Source organism: Felis catus, chromosome D3, assembly GCF_018350175.1.
Source record: "Felis catus isolate Fca126 chromosome D3, F.catus_Fca126_mat1.0, whole genome shotgun sequence".
In the NCBI taxonomy this organism is placed as follows: domain Eukaryota; kingdom Metazoa; phylum Chordata; class Mammalia; order Carnivora; family Felidae; genus Felis; species Felis catus.
Genome location: NC_058379.1, coordinates 36,794,568 through 36,816,697, shown reverse-complemented (window position 1 = coordinate 36,816,697; position 22,130 = coordinate 36,794,568). Strand labels below are relative to the sequence as shown.

The 22,130-nt window shown below is 44.0% G+C and overlaps 2 long non-coding RNA genes across 2 annotated transcripts in view; one reads left to right on the top strand and one right to left on the bottom strand.

Moving 5' to 3' along the window:
• Positions 1-916: 916 nt before the first annotated feature.
• Positions 917-22,130, bottom strand: part of LOC109493330 — a 24,436-nt gene continuing 3,222 nt past the window's right edge. The window contains exons 2-4 of the long non-coding RNA XR_002147527.2: positions 21,219-21,418; positions 14,803-14,909; positions 917-1,445 (exon numbers count right to left, since the gene is read on the bottom strand). This is a non-coding gene — a long non-coding RNA (uncharacterized LOC109493330). The remainder of the gene's footprint in view (positions 1,446-14,802; positions 14,910-21,218; positions 21,419-22,130) is intronic.
• LOC123381317 overlaps positions 16,338-22,130 on the top strand; it is a 27,978-nt gene continuing 22,185 nt past the window's right edge. Inside the window, exon 1 of the long non-coding RNA XR_006588195.1 lies at positions 16,338-17,126. This is a non-coding gene — a long non-coding RNA (uncharacterized LOC123381317). The remainder of the gene's footprint in view (positions 17,127-22,130) is intronic.

The following is a 22,130-nucleotide window of genomic DNA, read 5'->3' as shown; positions in this document are numbered from 1 at the left end:
AGCAATACTCACAAGTTACTGTGTACCCTCCCCATCTGTGGCAAGTCACCAAAATCGGTGACGTTTTCTTCTTGGACCTGAGGTTAAATACAGTCCCCAGACTTCCATGCAGTTAGGTGTGAGCACGTGACTGCATTCTGGACACTGGAACCTGGGTGTCAGTGATTATGTCACTTCGAGGCCCAGGTCGTGACTTGAAGATGTGCCTTGCACATGGTCCTTTTCCCTACCTGTCACCTGAAGATGAAGGGACCAAGAGCCACAAGATGGAAACGGCCAGTGTTCTTGAATGGCCGTGAGGAACTAGGAATAACAGCAGTAGATTGTGACATTAACTAGAATAAATAAACATTGATTGTGTTAAAGCCATCAAAATTTCAGGGCTTATCTGTTAGAGCAGCTGGCCTTCTATGAATTTCAACATGATCCATGGTTTCATAATTTTACTAAATGTGCATTTATCCATATATATAATATATGGCACCACTTTATGTTTCAAACATTTAAACAAATGGCAAAAAAAATAGTATGTAGCATTCTACAGTTTGCTTTTTTTTTTTTTTCGCTTAACAGTATGTCTTTAACATCCATCCCCATGGGTAAACACTCACACTTTATCAAAGTTAGTTATTTACTCAGTTTAAATAAGCTCTCTTAAGTCTATAAAAAAGAATTGCAATGTTTTAATTAATATTAAAAACGATAATGTGTTCAAATCTCCAAAAGACTTTATTTTTTTTTAATGTTTCTATTTATTTTTGAGAGACAGAGCGCGAGTGGGGGAGGGGCAGAGAGAGGGAGACTCAAAATCTGAAGCAGACGCGAACTCACAAATCGTGAGATCATGACCTGAGCCAAAGCAGGACATTTAACCGACTGAGCCACCCAGGCGCCCCTCCGAAAGGTTTTAAATTGTTTTCAGCTAGCCTGGGATAAGCCCTCAGTCAGCTCTTGAAGTCCATTGGCAAGGTCACTTGTTTTATGTTGCATTCCCCCATATCTCCTTTTACATCCTTTCCCCCAAACCCTGCTGGTTAAAGGAGACAAGCAGAGCCGTGAGGAGCTGGGCAGAGAGACACGAAGAGCCAGCGTTTGGAGGCAGAAGCATGCATTCAAACTCCAAGCACCAGCTAGTTCTGTGACCTGGGGTATGTTGCCTGACCACTCAGCCACTCAATATATATTCCTCTCTAAATTCAGGGCATACAGTGAACATTCACCAAATGGCACCACTCTAGCCCCCTTAGCAGAAAAATGTGATTCTATTACACGTAGTTAATACAAAACTACCACTCTGGGCACACAAGCTTACCGAAGGCAGCCACGCTGAGTACCCTGACAGACTGTTTTCTGGGTCTTTCCTCCATGTCTCTCCATCGTGCATTCGTTTGGTGTCCCCTGGGATCCATTTGCAGCTACTAAATATTACGGGGTTTGGTTTTCAACTGGGAAGCAAAAATTAAAAATTTCAAACACTTGGCCAGTTTGTGATTTTTTTCCGAGGGGATATTAAAAAATCATGTCTCCTGTTAGTGAATTTTCGGAGTGGTGCGTGGGACCCAGGTCCCTGGGCCTCACTGCTGCCCTGAATCAGTGACACACCTTAATTGTGCCTCTGAAGAATCCTTATTGACTTGAACCCAACCTCTTATTACAAATGCCTCGCGCATGGTTTTTCTTTCTCAGTGATGAGCGCTTTTTCTACTTCTTTCCTTCTCCAGGTTAAATCTCTAAGTTCCTCCTATAACTTTTCATCCCTCTTTACACCTCCAGATGTGAGAGTCTGATTCTGATTTGTTGTCAACTGAGATGTCGCTGAAATGTTAGCACCTGCTCTTACTCTGTTCGGTGTTAGTGGTCTCTTAAAACCAGATCTGTACGACAAAACTCTGTTGTTTTTTTGTTTTGTTTTGTTTTTCTGAGTTTTTTTTTCAGAGGGGGTTAGGAACACATAATTTTATTATTAAAAACAAAACAAAACATCATTTCACAGTCCTACCACTAATGGCACGGATTTTGGCCTTGACCAGGTCCTTCGAGTCCAAAGACATGCTATTTCCTCCAGGCTCCACTCCTTCCCTGAGCAATGCTCTACAGTTCCCAAAGGGGCATTTGCTCATGTCCACAGTGTGATATGTTTATTCCCATAATAAGAGAATAAGATTTTATTCAAGCTAGCAGGATCATGGAATTTAAAAGTGGGTGGCGTCTCTAGAAGTCAAGGACCGAAATGTCAACCCAGCAAGTTTCCTATTAATGAGGCTTTTACATCATTCCTTATTGACTATGAGCTTTACATATATTGTATTGTCTTAATAACTTCACGAGGTAGGTAATATTCTCCCCTAAGGATGAGGAAACAGTTTGAGTAAAGGCAACATGTGTGCCCAAGGTCAGATAGGTAGCAGAGTTTGATGCGTATCCACGTGCGTCTGACTTCAGAGTTCTCAACCCCATTCTGCCTCTCTTAAACACCGGCACACACAACACAGTGCTGTGTTAGGACGTTTGCCACAGTCTGTAACATTTGTCCCCTTTCCGATCTCCATTCCACTCTCAGGCACATCCCTACTTACTTTCCTTCTTTATGTACGCAGCTGAAATATACGTATGGGGGAATTACATACAATATTACCTTATATTATGGAAATATACAAGATCAAAGGGAAACCTAAACCACCGCACAAAGAATCAGTGATAATCCCAGAGGAAGGGCTTCAGAGAGAGAAAAATCTAGCTTGTTTGCCTAATTTCTGATCATTTAATTACTTACTGTCCTGGATTCTCATGTGTCATACTTATAAATAGGACAGCTTCTACAGAGAAAGACAACAGGTGAGCGAGGACAGAAGGAAAGACGTCTTGGGGGGGCAGAAGGGATGGGTGCCCTGGTCAGTATATGCCAGGTGAGTGAGACCCTCTTGCTGGCCCAGCCCATTCCAGCACTGTTTCTGCGTGTGGGCAGCATCTGTCCCAGAGGAAATTCTGTTATTTAAGGACCCAACAGACTGAGCGAAAGGCCTAATTGGTCTGACTTACTCTTCCCCATGTGCAAGTCCACCCATTCCATTCAATGTCTTAAACCTGTAATTCTTTCCTTGTGTATCACAGGAGCAGCACCACACAATTTCCATGGCATTTCAAGAGAAATATTTCAGTCTTTGCGCTGCTTTGACTCTGTGCCTTCCACACCAGCCCAATCCAAGATTCAAGAGATAGTATCAGGTTTAGGAGCATCAGGTTGCATGAAAATAGGGCACTACATTTAGACGTTGTCCCCGGAGACGCTGGAGAGGGATGTGAAATGGCATGCCTAAAGATAGACGTTAATTGACGAACTTGAGATAGTTGACCAGGACTGTAGATTAATTATCTGGTGTGAGGGAGAAAGGGAGACTACTGGATAGCTGTGTATTTTTAGATATCAGGTCAAATGGAAAATAAGTAAAGGAAAGTAGTAAGCTCTTAAAAGTTATTTCTTTTTTGTTCCTATGGACTGAGGTGGACACTCTGGTCAGCAAAGAGGTAAAAGGATAGGGCTCCTTCCTTCTCACATCAGTGGAGATAAGTTTCCAGTCCTTTCCAGGGTAGGAAAGGGAAGAGTCTTGAATTAAATTCACCTTTCTCACACCGTCTTACAGTTTTAAATGTACTGATACTCAGAAATCATTCATTTCCCATGTCACGGAGATAGGTGGTTTTCCTCTCTTAAAACTACCTACGATAATCTTTTTTTAAAGTTCTTTTTATTTATTTTGAGAGAGGGAGGGAGAGAGAAAGAGAGAGTATGAGTGGAGGAGGGGCAGAGAGAGAGGGAGAGAGAGAATTCCAAGCAGGCTCTGCCATGTCAGTGCAAAGCCAGACTTGGGGCTCGATGCCACAAACCGAGAGATCATGACCTGAGCTGAAACCAAGACTCAGGCATTTAACCAACTGAGCTCCGTGGGTGCCCCCTACCTTAGGATAATCTTACAAACAGTAATAGAGTCTATTTTACTCATTACATAACAAGAGAAATAATAAGGTAGAAGCTTTTCTCAGAGGATCCCTAGCACAGTTTTCTTAAACTTAACTTTATGAATAAAGTATACATGTACAAAAACGGAGTCTAAATGTGCAATTCCACGAGTTTTGATGGTTACGTACACCTGAGAAGCCACCATCACAAGGAAGATACAGACCATTTCTGTCACCTCCAAAAGATTCTTCCTGCCCCTTTATTGTTTCTCCCTCCCTCCCCCAACAGCCAAACACGGCCGCTTGTTTCCCCCACAATTATTTTTAAGCCAGGCATTGGTACCCACTTCCGGTGAGGAGTACAAAATGGACACAGGGCCATAAAGAACTTTGGGGATTATTGTGAAAGGCTTCTAGTGCCTACGTCGTTCACAAGTGCTGATTCAGTAAAGGTTGGGGAGAGCTCCAGATACTTTGTGTTTTCATAATGCCGGGTTGGACAGATAGGGCAGAAGTCAAGCAGTAGCTCTGGGCCTCTGAGGAAAGAGCTACTGTGGGGAGACCAGACCCACCCTCTTTTCTCTCTGATACACCAGTCAGTGAAAATTTGATAGCTGCATGTGTTAGCATAAGTGTGTGTTCTAGGGGGTGGGGAAGAACGCTGGGCTACGTCAGGTGGTTTCTACCCGTGTGGTTTCAGATAAGTGATTCCACTTCCCCAGTCTCTTTCACTTTACCAGTAAAGTGAGGAGGTAAGGACCGAACGATCTCTAAACATTCCTGTGTCATTCTCTCCCTAGAAAGTCATATCCCAGCAATGGAACTTCTGCCCCGGTGTATACCACCTGTACAGACATTGTATAGGCCTTCGATAAATATCCCAGAGAACAGATACTGTGTCTTTTTAATTTTCCTAATGCTAAGTCAGACAGACAGGGCCAATTTGTATACCCAGAGAACAATCACTACTCTTAAGCACCTTGAAACTATTTCTATATAAATTGTTGTAAACCTTTTCAATGGTTGGGATGATGGTGATAGGATAAAGCAGCTTACTAAGAGGACATTCCCCCAGATTTTGTAAAATAATTTTGATCGACAAATCCATGTTCCATTGTCAACAGGCCTTTAAAACACCAGTGACTGTGGATTGTTATAAGTCAATTTAAGCAATTGGAATGAACGCAGAGAATGGAAATTTTGCTTAAGAAATATTTGTTAGCATTCCTTATGTCTTGGAGAAATTCTCCCTTAACTGGGGCTGCCTGGGACAAACATTAGTTCAATTGTCTTTCTTGGCTCTTTTTAACCTTTATTTTAATGATTCTATCACTATGACCTTGCTTTGAAAATTAAGAGGAAAATGCATAAAAAGTAAACAACATTAATGTCTCTGTATCTTGTTGAAAATCCTATTTTTTCCTGAAGGAAGTATTATGTTTAGTTTTTCTGTAAGGCTGCAATATTTTAACTCTGCTGCTGGGTCACTTTTATTTCAAGAGGCTTTGAAACCAATTAATACCAAAAAAAATTACAATTTTCTAAGACTTATTTTAGCAACTAGAAGAAAAATATATAAAATAGATTTAAACCCTTTCAGAATATCCAACAGCAAACAGATGACCCATAGAAGCAATTGTAATACTGTTTCAAGAGAGTATATAACTAAAGTTATAACTTAAGTTATAGCACCTGTTTTCTTTTAATAAGAAAAAATATTCAGAGAAGGGGCGATTCAAACTTGAAAAGCACTTTTCTGCCTTTTCAGAGATATTCCTACATTATTTTTTAATTCTTGCAGTTTCTAACTTTGGAGACGTAAATCTTGCAAATGTACAACTCGACTGGGGGCTTCTGACCCAGTCTGTGAATTATATCACTTTTGTCTTCTCTTTATGGTTATCCTCTGCTATCTCACATGAAAACTCAAGGAAGTCCACTTTGCCACTCACTGTTATAAAATATTTAATGGAATGAAACTTGAATCTTTTAACTGTGATGAAATTCGTGGATTTTTGGCAGCAACTTTAATGGAGCCAAAAGAAGACACAGGAATTTTTCAGAGCCTCAGTCTAAATCAAATCTAAATGACATATATATTTTTAAATTTTAAATCATTCAGCAAACTGATGACAATGACAAAAATCTATTTTAATGGCAAAGTTAAATATTTTCTTTTAAATTTTTTTTTAACATTTATTCATTTTTGAGAGACAGAGCATGAGCGGGGAAGGGGCAGAGAGAGGGAGACACAGAATCTGAAGCAGGATCCAAGCTCTGAGCTGTCAGCACGGAGCCTGACACGGGGCTCGAACCCACGAACCGTGAGATCATGACCCGAGCGAAGCTGGACACTTAACCAACTGAGCCACCCAGGCGCCCCAAAGTTGAATATTTTCTAACATCATTTTGGAACATGAAAATAATTTCTGAACCTCAACGAAAATGATACTCATTTGATTTACACATCATTTATACAAATCTACAGATTTTATTTTGTTATTATCTCATTTAAAAGTTCATGGATATATCATCCTTTAAAGCTAACTCTATGGTTTTATTTTTAAAGAGTCATATTGGTGTAAATTATGCTCATGCCACAAAGTTGTATATTAATTCAGAGACTCAAACAGGTATGTGTAATGTATGTGTGTATATGGATATAATGTAATGTTGCTATATATATATATATATATATATATATATATATATATATACACCCTACATAGAGCTTATAAAGTTTCATACAAAGACATTTTAATGGTGTATATACATTCTTTTGTGTGCTTTTTGAAATCTCTCCCTGGTGGTAGGCAGAACTATTTCTCCAGGACTGTGGAGTATATTGGAAATTTTTGGTTAAATTCTTACTTGTCCATCAATTCATTTTAGAGGAGCTCAATTTCTTTCAAATCCTGAGTTTATAAGCCTCTGCTAATTTGCATAGCTGTTCATGCAATCTTAAATGTGAAAAAGATTAACAGTAGTGAATTGGAACTTACTGGAAGAGGGGTCAGCAACTTTGGTTGGTTCATTACCCACGGGATGTGGGAAGGCGATGTCTCAGGTGTCGGGTCTCTAACTCACACCTCTTATCGCTGTGATTTGTTGGAGGCAGACAATGGGCTCAGCCCGCACCAGCCAGCATGCTCCAAGTCCGGGAGCAGAAATACCAACAATGCCTTTATTCACGGCTTCTACACACTAAGTAGGGGCAAAGACACACTAAAGGTCAAGAGGGGCTGTAGCTATCAAGACAGATGGGCTCGAGTGCCACACTGAAGCCAAAAACTTGTAGCCGCCACAACAGCAGTGATCAGGACGGATCATCTCACTGGCGGGGCCTTCCTGCCCTGCTGTGACAGTCTCTGTGCTGTGGGGCCACGGCGAGCGGCGTTGAAGACTGTAAGGTTCTAGACACAATCTCAGTCCATCAGGTCCTTGGCCATGGGGGATGAATATTTGAAGCGATATTATTTTAAGCTTGGGAGTCGCAGTTGGTTAAGCGTTGGACTCTTGATTTCGGCTGGGGTCATGATCTCACGGTTCGTGAGATCGAGCCCGAGTCAAGTTCTACACTGACAGTGAGGAGCCTGCTTGAGATTCTCTCTCTCTCCTCTCTCTGACGATCCTCTCTCTCTCTCTCTCTCTCTCTCTCTCTCTCTCTCTCTCGCTTTCTCAAAACAAATAAATAAACTTTAGAATTAATGTCAAGAAAGAGCAGGGATTCATTACACATCAGGAAACTTATCCTGAGGTGGTCACCTCCTCTGAACAGTGTGCCTGGACAAACAGAATTTCAGCCTCCTGGAAACCATGTTCCATCCATGATGACGCAAATTGATTAGATTCTTTGTAGAACTGTTTATTGAGTGTATGCTATAAAATGTGAATATTTATTGAGTACTCAGTATAAAGTGCGATCTCCATGAGCTTTTTTTTTTTGCAGGGGGGGGGGCAGGGTGTATGTTGCACAACACCTGGCCTGTCACTGGCGTTCAGTAAATACGTGTTGAACGAGTGATCGTTTGAAACACTGTCTATGGTCTCTAATACTTTACGTACATTATTTTGCTTAAATTTCAACAAGTCAAATTACACAGATATTACGTACACTCCAGTTTACAGATGTGAAAACTCGCCACAGAGAAGTTAATTTGCCCAAGATCCTACAACCAGAGACGAGAGCCTTAGAATTCAAGCCCTAGAAGAGTGTTTGCGGAGTATGGACTCACAAACATAGGTACATCGGCTCTCATCTTAGTAAGTCATATGTGACATTTATTTTATACCAAAACATAACCAACCTTATTCTGCCCCCGATATTTCATGACTAGACTGGTTTCTCTGTATCTGGAATGTTTACTATAAATGTTCTGACCCATCAGAAATATCGCCGTTCAGGTATGCCTTTCTTCTCTGCCTGCCCTTTTAACTGTCTTTGTCTGGGTCTCCAGTGAAGTTTGAATTGACCAATGTGAGGAAGTTAGCTTATAAAAGGCAAGTAATGACAGACTTCAGAGATGGCCAAATTTTCCATGCTGTGGGGAGTCCTTACTCTTACCTGGATCACAGACTTGTACTAATGACAGAAGACGAGTCACTTTTCTTTCAGAGTCTTTGAATGGGGCTGGCTCTGAAGGCAAATGCTAGATTGGAAGCCCTGGAGAAACAAGTTTCTTCCGTTTGTTCTCACATGGGGACCGTGTGGCCGGGGCCATAGTCAGTTACAACTAATGAGCCCAAACCCTACCCGGGAGTGCTCACTGGAAGAAAGGGCGAATGGCCGGGGCTCCCATGGCTGCTTCCTCCTGAGCCTATGGTGGCGGACAATAGCTTTTGTATCACCAGGCACTTGAATTAGGAGCTGGACTGAGACCATATGGGCAGCAGAGTGGCTATAAAGCAATGTGATTACTTCTGGCTATGATAGGACTGGGCCATGTGAGCCACAAGTGATAAACTCTATAACCCATGAGTGCTTCTCAATTTTATCCATTTTCCATATGAGGGTATGATTAGCTTTACAAATTTTTTTTTCTTAAAGGATTACCTTCACATGAAGATTGTCTTCTTCAAAAGTTTTATAACAGTCTCATTTGCAGTAAACTTCATTTATGTTCTGGGAGTGACGCTTGGATTTGCAAGCAAAATAACGCAGAGTACCAAAGAAGGAAAGGATTATAATCTACCTCCAGGGCTTTTTATTTATTTTTTTAATATGAAATTTATTGTCAAATTGGTTTTCATACAACACCCAGTGCTCATCCCAACAGGTGCCGTCCTCAATGCCCATCACCCACCTTCCCCTCCCTCCCACCCCCTATCAACCCTCAGTTTGTTCTCAGTTTTTAAGAGTCTCTTATGCTTTGGCTCTCTCCCTCTCAGGGCTTTTGAAAGTAATAGTCAAGATATACAGAAAGAGGAACAGGTTATTTTCACCTACAGAATTCATGCCCCACTGGAAACAATATGAACTGGGCACTCACACCAGCACCAGCTATTTGTATTTTGGACACGTCCAATGCATAGAGATTAGAGAAGAAAAATGTATTACAATTTACCAATCCATAACCATTAAAACAAAGTACTCTGTCTGAAAGTCAGCCTGAACTATTCTCCTCTATCTTATTTCACCCAACGGTCAAAAAATTCAGGAGAGTAATTTAGAAAGTTAAGCTAGAGAAGGGCTAAAGTTTATTCATGGCCTCATGAAATAAATATTACAGGATACAGGGACAGACAATCATGTGTGAGCTCTAATCAAGATGTGATTGTTGGTGGACCCGAGAGGATAGGCTGTCTTGAAAAGGCAGTATTAGATGTGTGGGGGGCACCTGAGTGGTTTTCTGAGGAGAGGGTCCATAACTTCATCAGGCTTGCCTGGACGGTTATAATATATTAGCTTAGGAATCATTGCTCTAGCAAAGTGTTGAATCTTTCATGCTATGACAACATTTACCTGTGAGGCATCTGGCTGGGATGTCTGAATGTGATGTTTAGATTCTAGCAGTGCCTCCAACTTCTTCCAGTGAGAGTCAGACCTAGAACCGGGGTGAGCTACACCGTGGGAGTAAAATAATACCAAACAAGGCAACGCAAGTAAACTTTTCAGGGCGTTGTTAAGCCCACAGAAGAAAAATGGTTGTGGCCCTAAAAAAAGTTGATTTCGCTCACTTGATGAGCAGGTCCCCCTCAGAGGTATCTCCAGGTGTCATTCTGACCCTGTCCTGCACACTAGAGCAAAGCAGAGGAGGGTGAGAATTAATTTTTTTCTCTCGGCACTACCCTCGCTCTTCCTGGTCCCAACTCCTGTGACCCCTCTGTCTATGGATGAATGGACACACCAAATGTATGTCTACACAACGAACTTTAAAAGGAAGGTACCTCTGAGACATGCTGCAACGTAGATGACCGTGGCAGACATTATGCCAAAAGTAGTAAGTCAGACATAAAAAGACAGATGCTATACGGTTCCACGTATATGAGGCATCTAAAATAGTCAAAATTATAGGGACAGCAAGGAGAAGGGTGGTTACCATGGGGTGGAGGGAGAGGGGAATGGGGAATTACTGCTTAATAGGCACAGTTTCAGTTGAACAAGGCGAAAAGAGTTCTGGAAATGGATGGGAATTATGGCGGCACAACTCTGTGAATGGACTTCCTACCACTGAACTGTAGACTTAAAACAGTCAAGACGGCAAATTTTATTGTCTTGTGGATTTTATCGCACATCCACACGGAATTGGAAAAACAAACAAAAAACGAAACCGTGGGGCCACCTGAAAACCATCACATCAGAACTCCAGAGGACAGGGCCTATGCATTTTGTTAAAGCTCCCCGACACGATCATGACATACAAGTAAGGTTGCAAAGTACTGGTTGAGAGCAGGATTTCTCAGCGTGGCACTATTACCATGCTGGATCCAATAATTCTTTGTTGTGGAGGAAGCAGGCTGTCCTGTGCGTGGAGGATATTGAACAGCATCCCTGGCTTGTGCCCGCTTGATATTCGAAGAACCCTCCCTCTACCACCACCGGGTTGTGACAATCAAAACTGTCAGGCAATGCTAAATGCCCACTCGGAGGGGCATGGGCTGGGCTGAGGCATAAAATCCCGTGGCTGAGAAAGAGAAAAGCTAGTATTGCTAAAGGGACAAGTAATTTTCTCAGTTCTTGCCTGGCCTCTGCTCTTTGAGAGGGGAAATTTTTGTCCCCTGAGACTGGGTTCCTAGTGGACCAGTGGACCTTCTTTGGTTGTACATGCCCCCGGGTCTGCTCCCCTTCTGCAGTATAGTGTACGGGGAAGGTTCAGGGCAGGACTAAGAGATCTAACAGAACAAGTATTCTCACATTTTCCTGGGAGAATGAGGGTTGTTTTGTTTTGTTGCGATTTGCTTTGTCTGCGTTAAAAGCTGGGAATGTGCCTTTTTCTTTTTTCTGGTTCAACTTTCACTTGGGATTAAAAGGCCTCAGGATTAGCAGATCATTAAAACATGGAGAAGGTAAAAGGCAATGTGTGTGTGTGTGTGAGGGAGAGAGAGAGAGAGAGAGAAAATTTGGGGGTACACATCAGTTAATTCTTCTGAAAATAATCTCACCATATATCGTAGCATTTATTTAATTAAAAAAAATTTAATGTTTATTTTTTAGAGACGGAGAGAGATAGAGTGTTAGCAGGGAAGGGGCAGAGAGAGAGGGAGACACAGAATCTTGAAGCATCCATGCAGGCATATAATTCATGTCCACGCAGGCAATAATTTTGATTATTTTAGATGCCTCATGAAGCATCCATGAAGGATCCATGCTCCGAGCTGTCAGCACAGAGCCTGACCTAGGGCCCGAACCCACGAACGGCGAAATCATGACCCGAGCTGAAGTCAGATGCTTAACTGACTGAGCCACCCAGGCACCCCATATATATCATAGTATTTAATCCTCACTAAAACACCGTAAGGGAAATACTTATAATTTGATAGGAGAGAAACGGAGGCTCACAGATACTAAATAGCATGTAAATATATCGCATCTAAACGATCGAAAGGTGCTAGATGGTGTATCTGGAGCTCAACCCAACTCTGTCAGATTCCAAAGCCTGCTGTTTCATTCATCATAGCACGCTGCAGTGGTTCCCTTTATCCAGGAACTTTTCATCCACGGTCTGGACAGTGTGTTGGCATCTCGTCTGCCTGTCCCACTACCATTTGCTTCACCAACATGGAGATGTAACACCCATTAAAACAGATTCGCTACGGAGGCATGGCCAACAGCAGCTTCCAGGGAAGGGCCTTGACTGCATGCACACAGAGGAGCAGTGGCCATTAGCTCTACAGGGATCGGATGGTATTTTCTGCTTAGAACCTATAGCCAATCTGATAGACAGATCTTGCAAGGGCACAGGCATCAGTGACCATGACCGTGCATCCATTTTGTATCCCCCAAAGCGTCCCAGCATCTGATGACACACACAGGACTCTAACGGAACCGAGCAGCCATCTATCATTTAATCCATCCATTTGGCAGTACTTTCTCCTCCAAGAGCAAAAAGACCATCTTAGGTGTGTGTGCGAGTTGCTGACACTGAGAGTAAACCGTCCCCGTGAGAGCTCTGGAGCACCCTGAGACCCACCCGTCTGGAGCAAAAGCACCACATTTGCAGACGCCTGTGGTTTGCCTAATTACATTTTCACAAACCCTCAGAAACCAGTGAGCGCTTCAGCTGCACCTCGTGCGTAGTCTAATGAGGTTTCTGAACCTGATGTTATGAAATTGTCACAGGTTATTTGTCAGGAAGCGGCTGCCTCATGAATCTAGCAGACTTAAAATTCGGGGTGCCCACATTTTAATAACAATTCTTTGCAATTGTAAAAATACCACAGGACTTCAATTACATGCAACAAGCAAGTATTCTCTGAGCATTGATTTCAAACGCACCTGAGTTTCTCAGGTCTGTTTGTTCCCTTGAGCATCCTGGAGGGATTGAAAAGAGACAGCCACTGCTACCCACGTCCTTAAATTTGAGAAAGAAAGAATGGTTTCCTAATGAAAATAGAGATCTTAACTTGAAATGAATTGATCGATATTGATTTCCTTTCCTTGTAGATGGATTAACTACCCTATGCTCTGAGGTTTGCCCTTTCCACAAATTATTGTATTCTTATGGTCACTGCATTCATTCCTTTTAAAGTGTATTTAATGTAAGTATCATCATCCCTTGGTTATTAAGGGATTGATGATCTAGTGGGTGGATTATTCTTGCCCTTGGCTGGCGGGTTATGTTTCCTCCTTTCTTTCTTTTTTGGGCTCCTTGCTTCGCAACCCCGCTGTTGCTAATTATGAGTTCTCTACACCAACTGGAGCGTTGCCACAGCATCACCTGTCTGCCCAGGCTCAATAACACCCCTGTGGCCAGGGGAGCCTCCCATCAGCGATGCCTCCAGACCTCATCTCAGAGCCAGGGACCGCAGTATTGGCACCTCTTCCCCACTAGCGGGTGGGGTTTGGAAATAAACTTGTGTCATGCTTTGTCCTAAGACCACACTGCCTGGGGTTTTTGAACATTCGCTGTTTACAAAGCCCTCAGTGCAGAACTTCTCCAGTCTTTGTGGGGGAAGGGTATCTCATTGTCCATACTCCTTCTACAGGAATCTCCTGGGTACTCAGTGCTTTGCTGTCCTGCTCTAGGGATAGCCCAGCCTGTATGCCAGAGGATAATTAAGTTAAATTAGTAATACATGTTCACTATACAGAATTTGGAAAATGCAGGAATAAACACACACACGAAATCAGTGTAATGGCATGACCCGGCGATAACCCCCGTTTTCAATCTCTGTATATATGCCTATGTCTATTTTATGAAAAGGGATTGTATCATAATACTGTTTTATTAACTGATTTTTAATTAACATATCTTATTATTATTTTCACATGACATGAAACACGATGCCAGGTGACTGCTAAGTTGTGCATCATGTGACGGTATCCTTACATCCTTAACACATCTCCTACCGCAGCCTGCTTAGGCTGATTTCTTTTTTTATTACAAAGAGCATGCAATATAAAAAAATTATCAAGGATATTTGTGCACGTCTAGTTATTTCCCAACGATGTATTTCCAGAAGGGGAATTGCTGCATGAAAAAGTAAGTACATTTTATTTATTTTTTTTTTAATTTTTTTTCGTTTATTTATTTTGGGGACAGAGAGAGACAGAGCATGAACAGGGGAGAGGCAGAGAGAGAGGGAGACACAGAATCGGAAACAGGCTCCAGGCTCTGAGCCATCAGCCCAGAGCCCGACACGGGGCTCGAACTCACGGACTGCGAGATCGGACGCTTAACCGACTGCGCCACCCAGGCGCCCCAAAAGTAAGTACGTTTTAAATGAGGGCTCTCTTCTTGACCTGATTCTACCAGTCCTGCTTCCCAGGCCTGGGTGTTCCTCATCCTGTGTTTGCAGCTCTGATGCTCAGACTCCCCTCAGCAGAATTACATGCAGATTCCTGGATGCCCCACCCCCATCACAGGCATTGCACAGGAACAGGACGGTCGTGAGCCCACCACCCAGCCTCACACGGTCACCCTGTTGGGTTAAAAGTACTGGGGATTTGTTTCGATCAGGTAGAACTGGACATAAGACACAGAAATGATCTGTCATGAAGGAAGAAGTTTCAACTCCCAGAGGCCTGGAGCCAGCACACACACTGAGCCAGGCAGGGCCACATGAGAAGTACCAGGTCCATCAGGAGACAGAAATGAAGAGGGGAGAGCGTGACCTATAGAGCCTGTGTGGGGTTTTCCAGGAAGGGAATGGGCAAGGCAGGGTAGGTAGACTGAGTCAACTTACAGTTGGAGAGTTTGAATAATTCCAACGGGCTCTGGGCTATGCAGGGGTGATTTCTAGTTTTCTGGTCCTGGAGTAACTCAGGGCAGGGGCGATATGATCACGACCTCCTTTGGAAATAGGGAAATAGCTGTTTACTACAATTGAATGAGAATTTAGCCTACCTCTCCAGACCTGATTACACCCCCACGCCCCCAAATTTCCTAGCCACTGGCACCAGGGCTTGGCTTCTAGCAATGCCCACCAAGGTCTCCTGACACCCACAAGGGGCCCCAACAGAGCCTTCCTCTGGCAGAACAGCCATGACTCGGCTGGATTCACCTCTGTGTCAGTTCACCCCCCATCAGGTGCAAAAAAGCTAAACTAGCCAAGCCCAAAGCACGTTTGCTTCAGTCCTGTGCTCCATATAGAGAGGTCTCCTGGGGTGGGAGCTGAAATTCTTGGCAAGATAATATTTATGAATTAGCTGTGAATTTCAAATATCCCTGCATCCGTATCACTTCATTAGTATGGAATCAAAAATTCTAATTATGGAGTGAATGTTTTTTCAAAAGGGAGAGAAAAAGAATTTTCGCCATAATCTTTGTTATTTCTCTTGTATAGGAAAATCTAAAATTGGACCGAAAGGAAACGGGACTATGAGCTTTCAGCATTCTCCCTGTGACTGGATTATACTACATATTATTATTTCTATTCATAGTTTACATTGCTTTTGTAGAGCTGTTATTACTGGAAACAAAAACACAACAATAACCCTTTGAAATCTTTTCCAGCAAGTTCTCGAAATAGGTAGGCATCTTCCCATCTCATTTCAATTCTTTTCTGAGAGGTCAGCTAATTTTACCTATTAAAACCATTGATATTTAAATCCCCTATTTTCTTTACTGTTTAGTTACTTGCCAGGAAATTGTCAAATCTCATCTTGAGCACTTAGGTGAAAATGTCCTTAATCTGTTGTCCAGGAGGCAACTGTTCTCTGTCATCCCACTGGGGAGATGGCGGCACCTTTGCCCTCATCGTGGGCAGCCCGTGTTCTTCCGGCCTCACCTGCGTCCCTCCAGGTGTGTGAGGGAACTGAAAATTTCCTGTGTAATTGGCCTGTGGCCTCTGTGCCCTTCCTCAGCGCGACAGCCCCAGGCCTGGAAGAGACATCAATAATAGCACAGCTGCAGGGAAGTTTGCTCCTCATTAGCCTTTGCAGAGCTGCGGGGCTCAAGCACCAGCCCTTACCATGGACTGGCAACAGGTGAACTGACCTCACAGCCTGCAGCAACCTTGGCGCTTTGATAGAACTCCTCGAGCCCGTTCTCGGTGCTCACAGACGTGCCAGGCCGTCCTGGCATTTCAGTGGCATAGACCACATAGGCATGGCTTTCCTCTCGAAGGCCCTAGACATCTGCTTGCTCCGTTCCAGGCATGAGGGCTGGGTGCTGGGCTGGAGCCATCCCCGTGGCTCCCCTCCCACCCCCTGCATGTAAATCAGCGCCCCCACCCCCCACCCCGCTGGGAGCAGCGGAGCAGCAGACTCGTTTTTAAGCAGTCTCTTGAAGCTGGGTTTGATGTAGCAATGTCCTTGTCAGAGATGGGTTTCTCTTGTCCCTTTGTATATCAGTGAAAAATCCTCGAACAGTAGCCCCGAGAAAAGCTTTTCTTTCCCCTCGCCCCTGCCAATGTTCCTGCGGATCGCGGATATTTCTTCTGAGGCCTGCCGCAGCTCACGGGGGCCCTCGCAGCCAGCCGGCTCTCTCTGTTCCTTTGATGGCCACGTGAATGTAGATTCCTGTCTATTTCAGCTGCGCTTCCTCCCTCCCTCATTTAGACGGTTTCTAAAATGTTAACTGCTGAACTCCAGCCAGCATGAAGCCGTTTCATTCCGCTTCAGCCAGACCCCAAATACTAAAGCTCCTGCAAAGACATTCAAGCCGTGTTTTAGAAACAAGAGAAAGAAACACAAGTTTTAGAACACTTTGCGGGAGCGAAATTTCGAGCTTGGCAACGTCAGGTTTCACTCGCGTTTAGAACAGGTTGCGAGATAATACAAACTGGATTCAACTACAGAAAATGGTACAAAGAGTCGCAGACATGCCATTATTCAGTGTTTTTAAAACGGCATGGAGAGGGCTTTTAGCAGGATTTCCCCCTGCTTATAAGATGTGTACGCTCACGCCAAGAGGAAGAATGTAAGAGCAGATTACATCTTCTGTCTGATGTGACAGTCCCTGTCTTTACTGCCTTCGTGCTCTTTGGCTCCGCAAACACCAGCAACATCACGTCAACTGCCTGTTCTACAGTGAAGAATGCTCCGCACAGATCTCACTTGGAAACAGGTAATCAGTCTCCCATGTGGGCAAAAAGGGGGTGACCTCCCAAATCTATACAAGCTTGTTTCTCTGTCTCCTTTGAAAGAATCTGTGTACTCAAATCTCCGGTGCTTGTCTGCAGCGTGCGTGGAAAGACATGCACATGGAAACGGAACATATATGATCCAAACATGTTGTGATAAAAGCAAGTGATATTCGGGGGACTGAGCCCCGGCAGGAAGGAGGGAGAAAGCTCTTCCTGGGGAAGTGGTTTGCGGAAACATGTTGCTTCCTGTCCTGTGGTTTGGGAGCAAAACCTGGATTGCAGGACGAAGCCTCCTTTTTTGGAGCTCGCTTGTCTGTCGGTCTTGCAGTGCAGAATAACTTCTGTTATTTGCTTTTTGGGGAACGGAGCATCAAAGGCTGGGACACGTGGCTTTTTGCAGGCGTCTCTGGAAGGGAGGGGCTGGCCAGGGCTCTTTCCTTCTTTGTCATCTTTGCTACCCAGCCAGGATGGCGCACAAATCCTTTCTGATCTTAAATCCTTATTATTTTATATTTTGGTTGGACTCTGGCTAGTTTCTGTACTCCCAAGGAAACAGCTCTAAGGAAGTATGTATCCATGCCTCCAGGAAGTAAAGCAGGAACTTGCATTTTGGACAAAGGGTTTGAATATGAAAACAAAAAGAGAAACAAAACCCAAACACCTATTTTCTAAAGCCACGTGGTTGTGGCGATCTCCATTATTGTAGCATATTCCACTTGTTATCTTTGTCTCTATACGGTACTAATAATAAATGTGTTAGAGAATGGTGTCACTTTTTAAGATTGACTTAAAATTTTTCAAATTTAACAAATGATCAACATTTAAGTAATTGGATGAAACTAGTGGTACGAATGTTGCCAGATGGAAAGCATGTAGTTAAATAAACATGGTTTTTTCTAGGCAGTTTAGTAAAGGGCATTGTTTCTAACCCAGGAAATCGTAGCCATTCACATTTCATGGCCATATCGCTGTGCACAGTTAGCTCTCTGGCCTAGTGCATATTATAGCGTGCCCAGTTAGTGAGTTGGACTCTTCAGAGCTTGGAAATGAACATTCTCAGGGTGCCTGGGTGGCTCAGTCATTTGAGGATCCAGCTTGGTTTCAACTCAGGTCATGATCTCACGGGGAGTTCAAGCCCGGCGTTGGGCTCTATGCTGACAGCGTGGAGCCTGCTTGGGATTCTCTCTCTCTCTCCCTCTCTCTCTCTGCCCCTCCCCTGCTCACATGCTTTCTGTCTCTCTCAAAATAAGTAAGCATTAAAAAGAAATGTTTAAATGCTGTTTTAAACGGCAGCTTTGCTTGGCTGAACATGGAGCCTCCATCAGGGCCTGGAGACAAGCTCAGAGGGCGTCAAGGTACAATTTGCAGCAAGAGTTAAGAGCTTCAATTATGTACCAATTATACTTCAATAAGAAAAATGATAACAGAATGATAACAGAATAGAAATATGTAAAGGCTAAATGATGTTTGACTTACAAGAACGAACACCTGGAAGCTGGGATAATTTTAAGTTCTTAAACTCACAGAAATCAAACTGAAATCATCCAATTGTTTATTTGAAGGTGTAATCGTAGCGTAGTTTGTTACAGTTTTTAAAATTCAGCAAGTCTTCTTTTGTGTGTTGTCAAAACAACCGGAATAACAAACAGTACTACACAGTTAAGTGTCTTATGCCTTCTGTGTGCTTGTATCATTTTGTTGTGTTCTTACAGGTGTGGGCAGAGCACATACACCCAGAATACAGTTTGTTCTAATGATGTAATTTTCTAGCTTTTTTTTTTTAATGTTTATTTATTTTTGAGAGAGAGAGAGGCAGAGCGGGGGGGGGGGGGGGGGGGGAGACAGAGACACTGAATCCAAAGCAGGCTCCAGGCTCTGAGCTGTCAGCACAGAGCCCGATGTGGGGTTCAGACTCATGAGCCATGAGATCAGGACCTGAGCCAAAGTCAGACGCTTAACCGACTGAGCCACCCAGGCGCCCCCTAATGATTTAATTTTAATTTTATTTTTTATAATTGTTTTTGATGTTTATTTACTTTTGAAGGAGAAAGAGAGACAGAGCATGAGCGGGGAAGGGGCAGAGAGAGAGGGAGACACAGAATCCAAAACTGGCTCCAGGCTCTGAGCTGTCCTCACAGAGCCCAACGCGGGGCTCAAACTCACAGACCGTGAGATCATGACCTGAGCTGAAGTCGGTTGCTTAACCGACTGAGCCACCGAAGCGCCCCTAATGATTTAATTTTAAAAAGGAGAGTTTCAGAATGTTCGGCAACGGTAGGATAGACTTTCACTTACCAACTTCTTCATGTCACCCGTCAGCCCCCTTTCTTGTTTCCTGACTTGGTCTAAATTTGGAACGGTATAAAGACAAAGGAGAGAAACAAAAGCAGTGTGTCTAATAATGGGATTGTATTTTGACAAGTTAATTCTCCACAGACATCTGGGCTGCCAGTCTACCTGCTACCTTGGCTTCATTTCACAATACACTCTTAAGAGCTACTTACCAGGAACATCCTTTTTGAAGACAAAACAGAGTGTCATCTTCCATCAGAAGAAGGAAATACCTGCCTCTCAAAGATGCTCTCTGTGTGGACAAAGTAGCTACATCCCGTGTTTGAAATATCAGACGGGATTAGGAAATTAATAACTTCTTAGCCACACAAGAGACAATGTGATTGGGAACGGCTTCACGATGCTTAATTTTCGGCGGCCTAAATGGAATTTAAACTGCATGCAATAAATCAGTGACACCTTTGATTCATTATAGATAATCAAGAGGAAGCTCCTCTGATTATCAGTGCTAACGGATTCATAGCTCCTCATTTTCTTCAAATGCCACGATCGGTCAAAAGACGGGACTGGCCAGTGGCAGAGCTGGGGACAAGCGTTAGCTGGTGGGTCACGGCCACCGTTGGTCAAGCGTCCAGTGGGATCTAGGTGCTTTAGATCGATTTGCTGCAGCTCAACGGGGTGGTAGTCATAACCCCCAAAGCGTGGACTGACTACGTTTGAGGCAGGATGACCTGGCCTGTTATTCACCTTCTCTGTGAAATGAGGGCGACGATGGTACCTACCTCCTAGGCTTTGATGAAACCTGTCCACTCAGCCTAGGGCCTCGCACAGTCTGCTCTCAGAATAAGTAATCTAGTCACCACAGAAGGGGAAACTGCAGTTCAGAGGGACTAAGGCACTTCCGAAAACTGCTCAGGCAGTAGTCAGCAGAGTTTAGACGGGATCCAATCCTTTCTGAGCCCAAAGCCAGAGCTCTGAACCCCTGGAGCCTTGCTCCCTGAGGGCTGCGGGCCCTTTCTCATCTTTTTCAGGTATTCACGCCGCTGCTTTCCAGACTCAGTGCGCCTTCTTGAAAAAGAACTTGATGGAAACTCCTGCAGATAGAGGCCAGCGATTTTCATATTGGGGGCAGGCAGCCTCTTCTTTGGGGGTTAGGTTTTAGGTTGCTGGGTTTTTTTTCTCCCCGAAGAAGCTCTAAATTATTACACTTGGAGCTGGACTGTCTTTTCCACATAGAAACCTAGCTTTTGTGTTTTCTGGTTCTGTTTGTTTTGACCAATGCAGGGCATGAACTAAGCAGTGTGCCATCTCTCTCAAAAATAAATAAACATTAAAAAAAAAAAAAAAGCTGGGGCGCCTGGGTGGCGCAGTCGGTTAAGCGTCCGACTTCAGCCAGGTCACGATCTCGCGGTCCGTGAGTTCGAGCCCCGCGTCGGGCTCTGGGCTGATGGCTCAGAGCCTGGAGCCTGTTTCCGATTCTGTGTCTCCCTCTCTCTCTGCCCCTCCCCCGTTCATGCTCTGTCTCTCTCTGTCCCAAAAATAAATAAACGTTGAAAAAAAAAAATTAAAAAAAAAAAAAAAAAAAGCTAACAGACGGGCCAGGCCTTGGCCCTAAATGAGAACACACAGCCCCTGTATCAGAAAGACCATGGACAAGGTCACCTGCTAACAGGCTTTCCGAATATGAGACTTATCTCTGGAGAGAGTCAGCACAAACAGGGGGTCTGCAAGCTGGCAGTTCCCTGGGCGTGAGATTAGTACCCTGAATGGAACAGCCTCACCTTTCCCACGAATTCATTTCCTCTTCCTGGCCTTGACTGGAAGCACCAGCAGCTCCAATCATGGAGAAGGAAGATTTCCAAGGCCATGATTATAATGTCCTTGACATGGAGAGAGGTTTCTGGTTCTTTCCCTTTGAAGGTCAGTCCCGTTGGTTTATTTACTCATTGGACTCCTAGATGGGTCAGCCTGATGGCAAGTCCTGTAAAGAAAGATATAGGAAGGTTGCAAAGAAAACATTAGTTCAACACACTAGACTCTTATTGAGCCCCTGCCCTGCGTAGAGCGAGAGCTAAGAACAGAGGTGCCCGAGTGAGGAAGCTCATGAGGGACTTACATCAATACATCCGGGGAGAGAAGGGGTCAGATGCCGTGAGAAATAAGCGAGAAAGAATTTTGCAAAGTGTTTTTCAAAAGTGTCTGAAATTTATAAGGAGAGATGGCTTCTGACTGGAGCGGTTGTAGGGAGGAAGAACTGGAAACAGGTTCCTGGAGAGATGGCAGGTGATGAGACGGGCCACAGGGGCCCAGCCTAAGCCCAGCCTGAAGATCACTGCTCCCAGGAGCAGACCGCCTGCTGCCATCTGATTGCAAGCTAGGGCCCAGACACCTCCCCACCCACCCTCGTGCAGGCCCATCCTCCACATCATGGAGAGACCCCGGTACACACTGACCCTGGGGCCTTCCTAGGGCACATCCCTAGAAACCCCTTCATCCTACCTGCGGAGTCCTTTCTGCAGGCTCCTATAGACTTTTACTGAAAGGTAGCTTTTCCTGCAATGTTATTTTTGCCTTTAAAAGTTCAAGGCTCTGCTAAGCTTCCCGCTCATTTTCCTCCGGGAAGCTGCACAGGATAGCATAAGTACTTTTCCTCGTCTACTCTAAGATACTTCTCCACCTCCTCCCATGTTCAT